Here is a 13,139-nt window from a genome sequence, read left to right as displayed (position 1 = left end):
CCCTTGTTTCCAGTGTCTACTGATTTTATTTCAGGTGGTTTCTGTGGTTTGCTGTGATCCAAATGTTAACTGAAAGACCAAACCGAACTATCTTGGTGAAGGCGTCTATACTTTTTCAGCTGTGTTAAACCAGGATTTGCACTGTTATAAGAAAATTGTTAGCTGTGTTTGTGATAGTAACATGTTCCATTTATATCATTCCAAAAAGCTGAACAAAATGCAAAGCATTACTGTTGGATTTAGTTTTATTAATCCCTTATTTAAGTTTTCATATTAAGGGAGAAAACTCTTTTCTACGTAGTAGCTTCTCTGTGGCAGACATCCAACAAGTAAAATATTTTGATGGGACATTTTAATTGGATGAGCAGTATTATAATGTATGATTAAAAGCTGCTCTTGAACAAAAGCCAGTGCACAAAGGGAGCTGCAATGACCAAGGCTGCAAGGCCCTACTGCAAAATTTTCAAATATCTTGAGGTCTTTATTGAAGAGTGAAAGTGGTAAGTATTTTTGGTTATAATCCATGGCATAACATCCTTGTTCTTTTATAACACAGTAGTTGGCACACTTTAAATTTTACCATTTTTTCATTTACATTTACATTTATTTACTTAGCTGACGCTTTTCTCCAGAGTGACTTCCAATGGATACTATGTAGTGTTACCAGCCCACATAACTTATTCACCAAGGTGACTAACACTGCTAGATACACTCCTTACAATGGGTCACTCATCCATACATCAGTGGAACACACTTTCTGTCACTCACACACCATGGGGGAACCTGAACAGCATGCCTTTGGACTGTGGGAGGAAACCGGAGCACCTGGAGGAAAACCACGCAGACACGGGGCGAACATGCAAACTCCACACAGACTGAGCAGGGATCGAACGCATGTCCTCTCCCACCATCCAGGCGCTGTGAGACAGCAACACTACTTTTTTCAATTCAATTAATTTTTATAAAGCACTCCTCTCCCCAGAGCAACACAGAATTTTGAACGATGTACCAAGGAGTGGTACAGTAGAAAAGAAAATGGTACAGTACAGATTTACCTTTTCTAAGGAGACAGATATAGATAATTATTAGGATACACCTGCTGCTAACCTAAACCAGACTAAAACTACTTTGCATATAGAGACCTCTTAATAGTAAGAAAATTAATTAAATATTTTTGTATTTGTATCTTGGTGTAGGGACATGGTAGCACCACAGGTGCCTCACAGCCCTGGAGCTGTTTGATGTGCTTGAGATTTGAGTCCAACTCCAAGTATGCAGAGTTTGAACGTTACACCCAATGTTTCTACTCCCGCAGATATGCACAGAAGAAGGCCCTGACTTTAGTTCCTTCCTTGCCTTTCAAACCAAACATGAGGTTGCTTCTAGTTGGACCCAAAATGATAGCACTTCAGGCTGTCTATCTGTCCATCTTGTCATTGTTTTAGTGACACATGTAGTTTAAATTGTAGAAACCACTGACCACCAGCTAGACACAAGTGCTTTACTGGGCCAGTTCATACAAAGTTGTGCAGTACTAAACAGCCAGTTGTCCATTTGCTACATACACATATCTGCCATCTTTGTACATTTGTACTTCAGACAAATATGCCATTAGGGTACAATGTTTAACTCTGTATCCCTCAACTGTGCAAAGGATGGCTGTGGTTTCCCAATGCTTTAACTATCTCTTATTTCCCAGGTGACATCCTTAAAGAAGAGAGCTGTACTCAGAAAAGATAAATGGCAAGCTCCCTGTTGTAATACGTGTATGGAATAGGATGTCTAAAGATTCCTCCCAAAGCATCCTCTGTCGGATCTGGTACTTGTGTCAATTTCTTCTACACAATGAAATTATGGTCCACAAAACCAGTGTAGTTCTGTCAGTTGTAGCAGTCTGATGTGTAAACTTGGCTGCCCCCTAGCTTGTGTGCACATTCATTTGAAATATCCTGTAGCAAGAGGTGTTTATATACTGAATGCATGAAGTGATTACTTTATAAACCTTTATGAAAAAAATAACAGAAGGAAGATAAACCCTGAAGGATAGTCAGTGAGAAGTAATAGTAAACAAACATGCAGGAGTGTTAAGGGATATTCAAGAGAGTGGGAAGCCCCTTGGTGTAGTTCTGTGTGTGAGGATTTATATGACTGGGATTATGGCTGTGGGCAGGGGCGTACTGGCCATCTGGACTTTCTGGAGAAGTCCAGAAGGCCGTCGGCCTGGCTGGTTCATCATCAAAGAAAAAGTGTCGGATTAAGTGACGTTGACAGCCGACAAAAGGGGGCGCTAATGCAATCTTTTTTGCTTATAATGAACCGAAACTGACGCAAAGGAGGGCGGGCTCATGACGGCGAGCAAAAAACGTAAAGATAAAGGCAGTTGGGAGAAGCTAAAAGAAAAAAAAGCAAAATCCTTAGAGACCGACGCTACAAAATGCAAAAAAAAATAACAGAGATGTTTGGCAATAGTGTTTCCGGCAGCAGTGCAACTGCAGGCAGCAGTAGCCCTAATCTTGAGCCTGATGAGGGAGAGACAGCAGCAGTTGCTTCTGAGCCAATGGTTTTGGTGAGTCGCCCGTCAGGACAGTTGCATCAGATTACCTTTGCCCGCCTCTCTCACTATAGAGCATGTAGCTTATGAACAGCACTATAGTAAAATCCCAGGACATCCCTAGTCCGAACATTCACTGCTATTTATTTTATAACGTTCATTGCTATTTATCACTCTGCATTGTCTGACGTGAATATTCCATTCATTCATAACGAGACAGCAGCGATTCTACAACGGGTTGCATTGCTACTGAGTTAGAAAATAGAGTAAATGAAGTAGCTAAGGTGGTTGCTCCGATTAACATGTAACATGAGAATGAGCGAGTTTGCAAATAATTTGTGCACACATGGTCACTCTCACTCAGCTTGGCTGCGCCATGACTTTTGTCGTTGCGTGGCAACAGTAGATGCCAAAACTATATTATTTTGGTCATGGCATGTAGGCTAACCCAGCCAATATCCAAATTCACACCCATTCATCCCATTTTAAATTGCCCACAAACTGGTCATGAACTCACATCAAAGCAAACAGAATTTAACAGTTCTAATGGTGCTACGTGTCAGTTTGCACAATCAGGTGTAATAGCATAGGCTATAATTCTTCCCAAGATGGAGATAACATCACGCAGACAACCATTTTCTTTGAAAATAAACCTAAAACAATGTGTTTGCTTTCCATAACATTCAAAGTGTTATAAGAATATATAAGTAATCTAAAAGTAATTCAGTATTGGTTTAATATTAAGTGACAGATGTTATACTGAGACTTATCTGAAATCAACTTATCTATTCATTTGCTTATTCAGGGTGAAGGTGGTTGCAGGAGCGAAAAGCATAGTGTCAAGTGACACACACACACAGACAGACAGACAGACATATGAATACTCAAATTGTAGAATAGTTTCAGGTTTCTAGATTCTAGGTTAATGTTTATCATTATATGTCACATTATACATTTTTGCGTTCTGCTCTTTTTATGTAGATTTCAAGTATTTTAGTTCATACAATAATAAAGTTATTTCAATCACCATGGGTTTTGTGATGTTATTTGCCATAAATGCGATACATCGACTGCTGCAGCTGTTTGTAGTTGTGGTGGGGCCTATTTGGGGGGAAATCCAGGGCCGTTTTTTACTCCCAGTCCGTCCCTGGCTGTGGGTGTGAGAGCCAATGCACATCAGTGCGGTACCTCTTGTCAGTCCTCTGCAGGCTGCCTAGAGAAGACATGTTGGCATCTCTCATGCTGCAGTTCTGCTGTTATTCAAAGTTGGTCACTCCACCATGACAGCGCTCCTGGCAGTTTCTGATGCTTTCCAGTAGACTAGAGTGGCCTCCGTCTCCTCGGTCCTCGTCCTCCTTGACCTGTCTGTAGCATTTGACACTGTCAACCACCGGATTTTACTCTCCTCTCTTAGTCAGCTTGGCATCAAAGGAACAGCACTAAAATGGCTTGAGTCCTACCTATCAGACAGATCCTATCAAGTGGTCTACAAGGGTCACCGTTCTTTTCCCCTGCCTCCCTCAACTGGTGTCCCACAGAACTCAGTACTGGGCCCTCTACTCTTCTCAACCTACACCATTTCCCTCAGCCCTGTCGTCGTCCCCATGGATTCATCTGCCACTGCAACGTAGATGACACCCAGTTCTTCCTCTCATTTCCACCTGGAGCATCAGACATTTGTGCACACATCACTGCCTGTCTGTCGAACATCTCTGCATAGATGTCTGATCTGGTTTTTTCTCCCTCGACTTTCGGTTGGGAGTTTCTGTTCCCATTAGTAGCATTGATAATGTATTATGCTAGTTCTGTAGTTTATTTGTTTCCTTGTCTGGTGTAGTTCTTTCTTTGCTCTATTGTGTTAAAACACTCTTTAAAAAATAAATTGAACTGAATTGGTCACCACCTACAACTTAATTGCTCCAAAACAGAGATCTCCAAAACAGAGAGCTAGCCTGTCTTTCTGTCATGAACTCTCTACCAAACTGGACACACTAATTTTGTAACCCTCCTCAGCTAATAGCCTGGGAGTGATGACTCAAGTCCATCTTTCTCTCAGCATATTGACGTCACAACCTGGACCTGCAGATACATCCTGCACAAAATCCACAGGATCCATCCTTATCTCACAACAGGCTCTGCACAACTACTTGTCCAGGTCATGGTGATATTCTGCCTGGACTACTGCAACTCTCTCCTGTCTGGCCTTCCAACTACTGCCATCAAACCTTTACAGCTGATACAAAAGGATGCTGCACGCACTGTGTTTGACTTGCCGAAGCGTTCCCACATGTCTCCCCTCCTCATCTCTGCATTGGTTTCCGATAGCTGCCCAGATAAAATTAGACAAGATAAAAAATCCCGATTATGGCCTACAAAAGCAGCAGTGGAACTGCTCCCAGCTAGCTACAAGACTCGATCATCCACAAAACCCCAGCTGTCGCAAAGAGCAGACCAGAGACCTGGATGTGGACCCAGTCATGGGATCGTTTACTGCAAGATTCTTTGGATAAGGCAACACTCGTAGTCTGGGACAAGCATGGTAAATTCAAGGCACAAACATGGTGCGAGGGCAGAATACGAAGACATGGTCGATAAAGGCGTTGCAAGATTTGATGCCATTGGAGACAGGAACAGGAGCAAGTTTACTGGTGAGGGAACAAGGAGGGAGGTACACAGAGGAGACCAGGTAAGATGCTGTGGAAGAGTCGTGAACGCAGGATGGACGGTTGTCTTGAAGAGATTCTGTAACTGGGAGAGGACTGGGTATTGTTTTTATAGCTGAGTGCTCCAATTGCGGATAGGTGCCTAATCGAAGCCAGGTGCTACTGCTTGTGGTGTGTGCATGGGAGTGACATCATACAGACTGCTATGCTCCTCTACATCTGCCTGCTTGGTGGTCCCTGGCAGTCCCATGCTTGAAAGGTGAAGCACGAAGATTCTCGGTTCTGGCTCCATTGTAGTGGAACGACCTCCCCATTTCACTCAGAATTGCTGAATCTCTGTCCACATTTAAAAAGGGTCTTAAAACTCACCTCTTCTGGACTTACATCACACATAATCTCTTAATAATAATAATAATAATAATAATATGATCAAAGACAGATCTTCAGCAAACATAGGGCAAGCTTTAAACTTTAAGGTCATGCCTGTTAAACAATGGACAAACCTTCATGCAGCTACTCCTGTAACGTAACATAAATGTTTATATAAATATACTGTATATATTATATAAACATTATATAAATGTGTGTCTTTGTGAGATTAGGAATCGTCGCTATTCGGATAAAGTTCTATGCAACTACTCGTGATGTACGTTGGTTCATATGGTGGATAGAAACAAATTAACTGTACTTAAGAATCGTGTCTGCACTGAAGTCTCTTTTTCTACTAATGTAATGCATACCTTGTATTTTCTATGAGATGTACATCATCCTGGACAAAAGCATCTGCTAAATGTAAATATAAACTCACCACATGCAAACCCCAGTATATGAGAATAAGACTGGGTATGTTATGCAAATATCCCAAATAATTTATAGTACCAAGAGCAAAAAAGCTTAAGAAAATTTATATGGATGGGAATTCGTCCATCTTTTGTTGCAAACCATCAGTAACAAATTTCGAGTTACAGACTTGGGGTTACACATTTCATTATTTTACATTATTTTTGTGAAAAGCTCAGGATTTAAATCATATATAAGTCCATTGCTCACAGAAGAACTGGGGCTTCAACCCTTTAATCTTTTGTGTCCCTGTAGGTTTCTGACTAATGAGGGAGAGATGTGACAGACACAACTAGACAAAGAGTTAAGGACCTTCAAAAGATAATGTGACCTCTGTCCAAACTAAAATATCAGGAAAACAGAGTGATCACTGTCACTGGTACTTTAGTACCTCTTCCATGATACCCCAAAGACTACATAAAGTGTTATACAAAGTAAAACACGAGACACACGGGGTCAAACACAATGTAGGTAGCCTAAGTACCCCAACCCAGATCAGTGCATTATTTTAGAGAAAACTTTAGATTACTTCAGGCTGCACCCAGGATGCAGCACTCAACACCCAGCATCCCGCAACTCCCACTCAGCATCAAGTGACCAGCATCCAGTACCTAGCATCTGCCATTCAGCATTCAGCTCCCAACATCCAGTATTTAGTATCCAGCATGCAGCATCCAGCACCAAGCACTAAACATCAAGTCACCAATAATGACCAAACTGGTGACCTGTTGAGAAATGTACTTACAGTGCTCGTCTCAGTCACATTCTTGCTTTGCGGTTATTTAATACGATACAGCAGCGGAATTCATTTTTCGTCTTTCTATGTAAAAGTAGAAATGCCTCATGTGCCACAGTGAAAGCAATGCTGGGGTTTTTGTGAAGATGGTCCGCGCATGTGCTCTGCCTCGTGAATGTGAATTACAGGCAGTTTGTTCATGGAAAAAAAAAAAAAATTAGTTTATAAAGCATTTCATCTACGCGCCTTCAACAGTGTTTTCAAGAGGGTGGCACTGCAAGGCATCAAGAAAAAGTATGAGTGTGTATATCAATATTTATAACCAAGGTTATGGTAATCCATTCAGGGATCCCTGGTTTAATTTTTTTAATTGAAATGCATATAAGGCACAAAGGTATGAGAGACTTTTAAAATCAACCTTTATGTTTTTGAATGCAAATTACTGTTTTTAATTAAAATGCATTTTATGAAAACAAGTTCTCCAGTTATGTGATGTGTTTTTTTGCCTTAAGTATGCTAAAAAATAAATAAATAATTGGTCTTTTATTCTGAACAGTGAATAAGCGGCTGCCTGAAACTGCATTGCAATTGTTGCGTCTCCATTCGATCTCTAGTGGCAAATGGCTACGGGCCACCAGATAGTGCAATTTCACCGTGTTTGTAATAGGTTCTTTAAACGTGTTACTCACTCATTGCAGTTTCAGTTCACTCCCTTGGCTTTGGCTGTGTTGTTGAACGGATACAATAACGTTCCATCAGGAAGTTCTCAACCTGGTTCTCACTACAGATCATCATCTTATATTTTAACCTTATAATAAAACAATTTCTTTTTAAAAATAATTGCTTTACTACCACATTTTCATCAATTTGCCTCAGCAAAACAGCAGACTTCAATATATATTATAACTGCATACTGTATATTTTAAATTTCTTTATATCTTCAGAATATGTTTTTCAGTGTATTCTATTTGTAAGTTATACTGCTGCATTTTAAAACTTCGTATAGGAGAATTAAACGCATCTCTTATTATCCTGTCTTTAACTAATCCCGTTGTTTCCGGTGACTTACATTTTACATTTTCTCATTTAGCTGATGCTTTTCTCCAAAGTGACTTACACTGTTTAGCTTCATACAATTATTTAACTATTTATACAGCTGAGTAATTTTACTTGACCAATCTTAGGGTAAGTACTTTGCTCAAGGGTATTACAGCTAAAATTTGGAATCAAACCTGTGACCTTTGGGTCCAAATGCAGCAGCACTAACCACTACATTACCAGCTGTCCCTTCACTTAATGTCAGACAGCTTACATTACGTTACAGTAGTTTACCCATTTACACCACAGCATATGTCCAATGTATCCATTCAGGGTAAGTACTTTGATCAAGAACACTACTGCAGAGAGGGGTTTGAATCTCAGACCTTCAGGTTATAAGGCCAAATCCAAAACATTGTGATACAGGCAGTCCCTGAATTACGAACGAGTTCTGTGTCCTCGGTCCGTCTTTAAGTCAGATTTTGACGTAAGTCGGAACAGTTTGGTATGGTGGGTATCTAATGTCACTTTGTCAAATGTGTACCTTTCTATGCATAAAAAAAAAACATTAAAGAGAAACTTTGGATACACAAACATATTCAATATAACAATACAGCAATAATAATAATAATAATAATAATAATAATAATAATAATAATACAATGATGTAATATAATAATGATAAGCGGTTCAGAAAATGTGTGTGTGTGTGTGTGTAAATTTAACTACAGTATTTATAATAGAAAGAGAGAAAGAAAGACATAAGTGTTGCTAGTGTTATGATGAACAGAGGACACGGAGGAGGCTGGACCCAAGTGCAGGATCATTTATTCAGAATCAAAGGACTAGACGTGTTCTTGTGGTTGGGGATAGGTGAATGGTCAATTGATTAGCGAACTGAACAGAGGCGAGGATCTGAAATCGTGGTCGAAGGACAAGGCAGGTGGTCATTATCAAAGAGATGTGGAACAGGACTGGGGAACAATGAGGTAGAGGTAGATTTGAGAATGTGGGGGATTGTCTGGAGTGAGATTTTGCAACTGGGAAAAGTGTCTTTTGTAGCTGAGTGCTCTCTCAGAGAGAGAGAGAGAGAGAGAGAGAGAGAGAGAGTGTGCGCGCACGTGCAAAACATTAAAGAAACTAATGTCCGCTTCTTCAATGTTCGTTGGCGTTTCACCTTCCACTTTAATTTCAGTGGAAATCATTTTCCTTTTCTTGCAAAGGAATCACCATCACTTGCATCACATTTACACTTTGGTGCCATGGTTAAGAGGGCAAAAACAAAAAAGCTAAAGCTAAATACAGTAACACATGAGGCACTGTTAATGGGAAAAGAAGGAAGTCTGTCCTACCTTGGGCTTGTGCACCCCACCCACGAGCCTTGCATTGCAAAGTAGTATCTGTTTCTTATTACGAACCATTGTATATACAGAAAGTCCATTTTTATATATATATACACATGTACACACATATGTGTGTGTAAAAAAAAAAAAAAATTCCCCACTCGCCCCCTTTTTTGCGGGCGGTCTTACTCCTTCAAGCTCGGGTCGTCTACCAGAGGCCTGGGAGCTTGAGGTTTCTGCGCAGTATCTTAGCTGTTCCTAGGACCGCGCTCTTCTGGACAGAGATCTCGGATGTTGTTCCCGGGATCTGCTGGAGCCACTCTCCCAGTTTAGGGGTCACAGCCCCAAGTGTTCCGATTACCACAGGGACCACTGTTGCCTTCACCTTCCACATCTTTTCTAGCTCCTCTCAGTCCTTGGTATTTCTCAAGCTTCTCATGTTCTTTCTTTCTGATGTTACCATCGCTTGGGATGGCGACATCTATCACTACGGCTTTCTTCCTCTGTTTGTCCACCACTACCATGTCCGGTTGGTTAGCCATTACCAGTTTGTCAGTCTGGATCTGGAAGTCCCACAGGATCTTAGCTTGATCATTCTCGACCACCCTTGGGGGTGTATCCCACTTTGATCTTGGGACTTCCAGCCCATACTCGGCACAGATGTTCCTGTACACTATGCCAGCCACTTGGTTACGGCGTTCCATGTATGCCTTGCCTGCTAGCATCTTACACCCTGCAGGTATGTGCTGGATTGTATCAAGGGCATCTTTGCACAGCCTGCACCTGGGGGTCCTGCCTGGTGTGGTAGATCCCGGCCTCTATTGATCTTGTACTTAGAGCTTGTTCCTGTGCTGCTATGATTAGTGCCTCTGTGCTGTCTTTCAGTCCAGCTTTGTCCAGCCACTGGTATGATTTTTCGATATCAGCCACTTCTTCAATCTGCCGGTGGTACATACCGTGTAGGGGTTTGTCCTTCCATGACGGTTCCTGTTCTTCCTCGTCCTCCTTCTCGGGTTTCTGCTGCCTGAGGTATTCATTAAGTATCTCATCAGTTGGAGCCATCTTCCTGATGTAGTCAAGGATCTTTGTTGTTTCATCCTGGATAGTGGCTCTGACGCTAACTAGTCCTCGGCCTCCTTCTTTCCGCTTAGCGTACAGCCTCAGGGTGCTGGATTTGAGGTGAAACCCTCCATGCATTGTCAGGAGCTTCCTAGTCTTGATGTCAGTGGCTTCTATCTCCTCTTTTGGCCAGCTTATTATGCCAGCGGGGTATCTGATGACTGGCAGGGCGTAGGTGTTGATAGCCCGGACCTTGTTCTTCCCATTCAGCTGACTTCTCAGGACTTGCCTTACTTTCTGCAGGTATTTGGCGGTTGCCGCTTTCCTTGCGGCCTCTTCATGATTCCCATGCGCCTGCGGGATTCCAAGGTACTTGTAGCTGTCCTCAACATCTGCTATGTTGCCTTCTGGTAGTACAATCCCCTCAAGTTCTGACTACCTTCCCTCTCTTTGTTACCATCTGGCTATACTTATCCAGTCCGAATAACATTCCAATGTCATTGCTGTAGATCCTGGTGGTGTGGATCAGGGAATCGATGTCTCGTTCACTCTTGGCATACAGCTTGATGTCATCCATGTAGAGGAGGTGACTGATGTTTACTCCATTCCGTAGTCGGTATCCGTAGCCAGTCTTGGTGATGATCTGGCTGAGGGGGTTCAGGCCTATGCAGAACAGCAGTGGGGACAATGCATCTCCTTGGTAGATGCCACACTTGATGGTGACTTGCGCAATTTGCTTGGAGTTTGCCTCTAGGGTTGTTTCTACTGCCCCATTGAGTTCCTGATGAAGGCTCTTAGTGTCCTGTTGAGTTAGTTCTAAGCATTCCAGGATCCATGAGTGAGGCATCAAGTCATAGGCTTTCTTGTAGTCAATCCAGGCAGTGCACAGGTTGGTCTGTCTGGTCTTGCAGTCTCGAGTGACTGTTCTGTCTACCAGTAGCTGGTGTTTTGCTCCTCTGGTGTTTCTACCAATTCCTTTCTGAGCCATATGCCTGTTCATCTTAGCCGCTATGATACCTGAGAGCAGCTTCCATGTTGTGCAGAGGCAGGTTATCGGGCGATAGTTGGATGGGACTACTCCTTTCTGGGGGTCCTTCAGGATCAGGACTGTCCGGCCTTCTGTTAACCTGTTAGTTGGTTCATTTGTGTTGCCAGGTACTCATGGAGTGCAGTTAGCTTCTTTAGCCAGAAGGTGTGGATCATGTCAGGGCCTGGTGCTGTCCAGTTCTTCATACTTAAGACTCTTTCTTGGATGTCTGCCACTGTGATGGTTACTGGATCCTGTTCAGGGAGGTTGCTGTGGTCTGCTCTTAGATCCACTAGCCACTGGGCTTTGTTGTTATGTGATGCCTCCTTCTCCCATATATTTTTCCAGTATTGCTCAGTCTCCAACCTTGGTGGGTCTGCTCTCATGTTATTACCCTGCCACTGAGAGTACACTTTGGATGGTTCTATGGGGAACATCTGGTTTATTCTTCTGCCCTCTATTTCTCCCTCTTCTCTCTTTACGCATGATGGCGCCGCGGATGGCCGCCTCGGTGTGGAGCTCCACAGTTGTTTTACTGTTTTTGTTAGTTTGCCCTGTCTTTAGTTATACTCCGACAATCAGTTTTACCAGGGAAGAACTGCTGAACATTCGGCAGTACACACCACCCGACATTTTACCGGTTTTCGACTTTTCTGACGTTTTGCTGGACATTATAGTCGGAGGTGCAGCGGCGCTGCTCAAGCGCTCCAAGACGCGCAAGCGCGGAAAGCGAGCCGGCGCGCTTGTCAAGCTCCGAAAGCGCGGCTTTAGAACAGCGCTGCCTAGTATCCATCTGGCGAACCTCCGCTCCTTACCCAACAAAATGGACGAACTTTTCCTCCTGTCCCAAAGAAACAAGGACTTTTTCAACTCTGCTGCTCTGTGCTTCACGGAAACCTGGCTGAATGAAGCCATCCCGGACAGCGCGCTACATCTGCAGGGCTTCCAGCTGTTCAGAGCGGATCGCGACGCGGAATCAGCGGGGAAATCACGTGGCGGTGGGACATGCTTCTACATCAACGAAAGGTGGTGTACAGATGTGACAGCGTTGAAGAAGATGTGCTGTCCCGACCTAGAAGCGCTCTTCATCAACTGCAAGCCCTTCTACTCGCCGCGGGAGTTTTCCTCCTTCATTCTCGTAAGTGTTTACATTCCACCGCAAGCGTGCGTGAACGCAGCGCTGCAACAGCTGGGTGACCAGATCACTGACACAGAGCAACAACACCCGGACTCTGTTATAATCATTCTCGGGGACTTTAATAAAGCAAATCTCTCCCGTGAACTGCCAAAATACAGACAGCATATTACATGTCCCACCAGAGACAGTAATATTTTGGACCACTGCTACACCACAGTAAAGGATGCATATCACTCTGTTCCACGGGCAGCTTTGGGGCTCTCTGATCACTGCCTGGTTCATCTTATACCGACCTACAGGCAGAAACTGAAATCAGCTAAACCTGTAATAAGGACTGTTAAAAGATGGACTGGGGAAGCAGAGCAGGACCTACAAGCCTGCTTCGAGTGCACTGACTGGAGTGTTTTTGAGGCTGCTGCTAGCGATCTGGATGAGCTCACAGACTCTGTAACATCATATGTCAGTTTCTGCGAGGATATGTGCATCCCTACCAGGACTCGTTTAACATACAACAATGACAAACCGTGGTTCACTGCAAAGCTCAAACAGCTTCGTCAGGCCAAAGAAGACGCCTACAAGAACGGGGACGGAGTCTTGTATAAACAGGCCAAAAACACTATGGCAAAGGAGATCAGAGTGGCTAAGAGAAACTACTCTGAAAAGCTGAAGAAACAGTTTTCAGCCAACGATCCTACGTCGGTGTGGAAAGGCCTGAAAGACATCACAAATTACAAGACACCACCC

Source organism: Scleropages formosus, chromosome 8, assembly GCF_900964775.1.
Source record: "Scleropages formosus chromosome 8, fSclFor1.1, whole genome shotgun sequence".
Lineage (NCBI taxonomy): Eukaryota > Metazoa > Chordata > Actinopteri > Osteoglossiformes > Osteoglossidae > Scleropages > Scleropages formosus.
The sequence above is the reverse complement of the archived record's forward strand: the minus strand, read 5'-3'. Positions refer to the sequence as shown.